Genomic DNA, 6,000 nt, shown 5'->3' with positions numbered 1-6,000 from the left:
CTCGATATATAAATTGTCTAAATGTACAAATTTCGATGCTTCTGTCACTCAGTGTTATTTGGCTGCTCTAAGCAGCTTTCCTAGTTCATTATTAGCACTGTATCCAATGTCATATGTGGCAAAGCTTTTAAAGCCTGGTAACGAATCCATCACTACAGTGAGAACTTTTTCCTGGAGTGAGGCAGGGTGCATGTTGTTCAAGAGAGAGGAGTTGTGATCATTGAGCAGAATGCTGATTACAAGTCTAATTAAAATTAGGGGCGCCCAGGGGCGCCTGGGTGGCGCAGTCGGTTAAGCGTCCGACTTCAGCCAGGTCACGATCTCGCGGTCTGTGAGTTCGAGCCCCGCGTCAGGCTCTGGGCTGATGGCTCGGAGCCTGGAGCCTGTTTCAGATTCTGTGTCTCCCTCTCTCTCTGCCCCTCCCCCGTTCATGCTCTGTCTCTCTCTGTCCCAAAAATAAATAAAAAACGTTGAAAAAAAAAAAAATTAAAAAAAAAAAAAAATTAGGGGCGCCTGGGTGGCTCAGTCTGTTAAGCGCCCTACTTCGGCTCAGGTCATGATCTTGCAGTTCATGAGCTGGAGCCCCACATCGGGTTCTGTGCTGACAGCTCAGAACCTTGAGCCTGCTTTGGATTCTGTGTCTACCTCTCTCTCTCTCCCTCCCCCACTTGTGCTCTCTCTCTTTCTTTCTCTCTCTCAAAATAATAAATAAACATTTAAAAAATTATATATATATATATATATATATTGGTGATTCAATCCTACAAACAAGATGTTTAGGTTATAAGTTGCCTAAGTGACCTTCTCTTGTAATGTTTATGTTGACAGCATCTTTGATGCAGATAATTACTAGTTTTGCTCCATTTTCAAAAAGGCCCTGAAGACACAGATCAGCATAGGGCAGATACTATGTCCATCATAATGACTAGTGACCAACAAATCCATCATGAATCTACTAACACCTTGGGCCCTGGAAGCATTACTAGAATTTAGAATTATTTAGAGGGACAACTGGGTGGCTCAGTCAGTTAAGAGCCAGACTGCAGCTCAGGTCATGATCTCATGGTTTGTGGGTTCAAGCCCAGCATCATGCTCTGCGCTGACAGCTCAGAGTCTGAAGCCTCCTGCTTTGGTTTCTGTGTCTCCCTCTCTCTCTCTCTGACCCTCCCATCCCTCTTTCTCTGCTCATGCTCTGTCTCTGTCTCTCTGTCTGTGTCTCTGTTTCTCTCTCAAAAATAAATAAACATTAGAATTATTCAGAAGTTCACAGTCTAAATTCTTACCAAGGTAGGAAATGTTATCGATTTTGCTGTTAACATAATATGTAACCTGATATTCACGTGAAAATGTAAACATGAACTAAAATTTTCTTGTTAGTAATTCGAATTAGGATATTGTCTCTATTTCACTAGATTTCCAAAACTCCAAAACTGTTGCATATGCAATTTTAGATGTATTTATGTGTTATTGTCTTTAAATAATGGTTGAATTTTTCATTTAATATCTTACCATAGTTGAGGGGGTTATGCTCATACACACTAATCCTGGTTTGTGTACTATTTTACAAACCAGGTTTTGGAAAATTGACTTACAAAGAAGAATTCTATTATACAATTTTTTTTAATGTTATTTATTTTTGAGAGAGGGAGAGACAGAGTGCAAGCTGGGGAGCGGCAGAGAGAGAGGGGGAGACGCAGAATCCGAAGCAGGGTCCAGGCTCTGAGCTATCTGCACAGAGCTCGACATGAGGCTCAAACTCATGAACCATGAGATCATGACCTGAGCCGAAGTTGGATGTCCAACTGACTGAGCCACCCAGGTGCCCCAGAAGATTTCCATTACAAAAAATGTAACTATTATTGCTATACTCTAAAAGCTCTATAGCAAAAAAAAGTGAAAGGGATTAATAAGTATTATACCTGGCTATTTGCTGATTATGTAGAAAAATAAGGCCTTTAATTGACTTCCTTCATTGTCATCCAGCACAGTTTACTTGGTATCCACATACCAAAAAAGATGGTCCAAGTATGGGAGCCTGGTGGAAATTTGTATTTTACTAATATACATATGATATAACCCATAAAGTTCTGATCATGAAACCCATGTTTTATTTTTTAAATGTTTATTTATTTATTTTGAGAGAGAGAGAGTGTGTGTATGTGAGTGAGTGGGGGAGGGGCAGAGAGAGAGGGAGAGAGAGAATCTCAAGCAGGCTGTCAGCACAGAGCCTGACGTGGGGCTGGAACCCACAAACCATAATGAGATCATGACCTGAGCCAAAACCAAAAGTCCAGCACTTAACCGACTGAGTCACCCAGGTGCCCCATGAAACCCATGTGTTAATAACCTGACCTAAAAGAATATTTAGGTCAGGGCAAAAAGTTCCTGAAATGTGTATCCTCTGTTGGTCCAAGCGGTGTTTTCTTAAAAAATTTTTTAATGTTTATTTATTTTTGAGAGAGGGAGAGAGAGAGAGAGAGAGCACACGATTGGGGGACGAGTAGATAGAGAGGGAAACACAGCCAAAGCAGGCTCCAGGCTGTGGAACCAATTTCCTGAATAAAGTCCTTTGTTTTCCTGGTTGGACCCCGACTGGCACAATTCACTATATACCCAAGTATGTGTATACTGGGTCATGATATAGAATACATTTTTGTACTGAGAGTGGTTGTTAAAGCGGTATGAAAGCCACAGTCTGTGAAAATAAATTTGACACATGCCGTTGACAGCGCTGGGCCCATTTCTTCACTTGGGCATTGATGACTCTTACTGAGCTGAAGAGCATGAACTTGGAGACTTTCTCTCTCTCTCTCTTTTTTAACAGGAAACAGTGTGGTATAGCAGGAGCTGTATTGACTGGGAGTGAGACTGAGGTTCTCATCTTGGTGGGCGTTGCATGTAACCATGGGCAATCCATGTAGCCATGTGTTCTAGTATATTATGCTTCCTCTGTGCCTGGAACCAGAGGTTCTGAGATTGGTATGTCTTTTTAAAACAGGAACTACTATAAGAAGTTATGAGATAAGACATTGATGTATAGTGTATGACAGCTCAAAGGCCAGGGAGACTAACATTTGCAGGCTGTTTGAAAGAAGAGTCACTTACCTAGATTATTCCATTATGCTTCCATTATTTAATTACTTTCCCAATTGATAAGTAGTTATTTATTATGCTAGCATTAGAAATAATAGCTCATGGGGCTCCCGGAGGGCTCAGTCGGTTAAGCGGTGATTTCAGCTCAGGTCATGCTCTCATGATTCATGAATTAGAGCCCCACGTCAGGGTCCCTGCTATCAGCACAGAGCCCACTTCGGATCCTCTGTCTCCCTCTCTTTCTGCCCCTCCTCCCTCTGCTTTCTCAAAAATAAACATTAAAAGAAGAAGAAGAAGAAGAAGAAGAAGAAGAAGAAGAAGAAGAAAGAAAGAAAGAAAGAAAGAAAGAAAGAAAGAAAGAAAGAAAGAAAGAAAGAAAGAAAGAAAGAAAAAAAATAGCTCAGCCTTCTGGTCATAAGTTCTTAGGGAATAAACATTGATATTGATATGGGTCATGGAACCTGCAGAACATCAAGTAAAGGTGGTTATGGTCATTAATGTCAGTAAATCACACCATAAAATTGAGGTGTCACATAAAGACAAACACCCCCACATATATTTTTAAGAAGCTTACTAAAATATAGATAAAGCATGAAGTGTCAGTCTCTTTAAGATGCAAACGTCACACCCACACCCTACATCCTAAGTATGAAACAAACAAAGAATGTTCCATGCTATGGTGTTCTTGTACCTTATCACACATCCCTTGCTTTCCTCCATATTTCAGAAAAGTCTATTCCCAAAAGGCCCCGAAGAGTTTTCAAAATAGTAAAATTCCAATGGATAGCACAATGTCTCTGGTAAGATAAGCGGTTGAATGTGCACAATTATAGACCAAATGTGAGCTTTTCCTTTATGTCCAGCCCTCGGTGAATCCAGTGACTATTCAGCTGAGTTTATCGAAAGGGGAGATAAAAGATAAAAGCTTCCTGCCTAGCATTAAACCTTGCCCCATGCAGAATCCAGACGCTTGCAACCCTTTCCCCAAACTTCATATACTTGTGTTGTTTTTTTTTTTTTCTTTAATATTCATCATTTTCTGGCTGGTAACACCATTGAAAACTAAAATAAAGCCATATTGTTGTAGAATGTATTTTATCCCCACCTGTGCAGAGACTGATTCCCCGCCCCCCCCCCCCAAAGCAGATTATTTATCTCAGTTTCTTTAAAGAGTCATCTAAGGTAATTTTCATGGTTATTTCTGTTTTTATATGTTCCCGGTTTATTTTCTACTCTCCTCTTGAATTTACATAGAACAACTTCAAGCGTAGAAAAATGGCTGGAATAAAACAACAGCAGATTGTGCTTTTGTGTGCTGAACTTGAAGCAAGAATCTGGTGGGTGATGTGTTGGAAGTCAAGCTGGAAAAGGGTCGCACACAAATAAAATGCAACGAAGGGCTACTGAAAAGATAAGGCCGGTAACAGCTGAAGGTGGTCTAAACGTGAAACGCTGCCATAAAATCTAATGAAACAGCGTGGGAAAGGGATACAGCGTTTTCTGCCACCGTGGCATTTGGTTGAGGGACTTGGAGAGGATCCACAGTGTCACACGGGACAGAAGCATATGATCATTCAGAGAAACGCAGTACAAGTCAAAGGGCAGTCGGTACAATGGCCCGCCAAATAAAAGTTAAAATATTTGAGCAATTTATGACAATAAAACATTTTTAGGCTCTGAATTCATGTTCTGATGCCTAACATGCAACTCTCCAAAGATGTGTCAAAGCCTTAAAGATACGTTGATGACAACATTTATAAAAATCCTTTCTTGTCCAGTCAGCAATATATAATAGAGTATTATTGAGAAAATCCGGCAGAATGAAATTATTCTCAGAAAGCCGGTCTCCAGAGACAAATGAAGCTTTCCTTTGGGCAGTTAGGATGTGTTTGAATTATCTAGAGAAATATTGAGTTCTAAATGGTTTTTCTAAGGGTAGACATCATTGGACATATAAAATGTGCACACTTCATTTTATGAAAGTTAAAGGAAAGATTAGTTTCTTATCAGAAGACTATCCTAGGTTATTAATGCTGCTAATGACTCTTTATCAGTAATTCTTACCCCCTGCGGTGAAGATCCCCTTGGGAATCTGATGAAATGTATGGACTCCGTGCAGAAAATGTACCTTAACACGATCACGGAATTTCAGTTTCAGGGCTTCTCAAATGCGCCAGAGATCATTTATATTCCCCCTCCTCTCTGCCCCATAATGGGTTAAGAACCCTGTATCGATGACAAATGATTGAACAGTTTTTACATGAGCAACATAGGTCACTCTAGTCTGGAGTCTTACCAAGCTGGGTTAAAACTTCTGACTTCAGTGGGGCGCCCAGGTGGCTCAGTTGGTTAAGCATCCGACTTCGGATCAGGTCATGAGCTCATGAGCCATGAGTTTGGACCCCACGTTGGGTTCTGCACTGACAGCTCAGAGACTGGAGCCTGCTTTGGATTCGGTGCCTCCCTTTCTCTTTGCCCCTCCCCCTCTCCGGCTCTGTCTCTCTCTCCCTCAAAAGTAAATATACATTAAAAAAAATTTTCTTTAGGGGCGCCTGGGTGGCTCAGTCAGTTAAGCAGCCGACTTCGGCTCAGGTCATGATTTCACGGTCCGTGAGTTCGAGCCCCACGTCGGGCTCTGTGCTGACAGCTCAGAGCCTGGAGCCTGTTTCAGATTCTGTGTCTCCCTCTCTCTGACCCTCCCCCGTTCATGCTCTGTCTATCTCTGTCTCAAAAATAAACGTTAAAAAAAAAAAATTAAAAAAAATTTTTCTTTAAATTCCGACTTCATCATTTAGTTACTTCCATGTTGTTTGATCACATTCCCCTTGCAATGAAAAAGGAAGAAACAAAATAAAAAGGATAGAGTATGATCTATGTATATTTATTCATAATACCTGTATTCAAGTA

Source organism: Panthera onca, chromosome D4 (genome assembly GCF_046562875.1).
Source record: "Panthera onca isolate mPanOnc1 chromosome D4, mPanOnc1 haplotype 2, whole genome shotgun sequence".
Lineage (NCBI taxonomy): Eukaryota > Metazoa > Chordata > Mammalia > Carnivora > Felidae > Panthera > Panthera onca.
Note: the sequence above shows the minus strand (reverse complement) of the source record.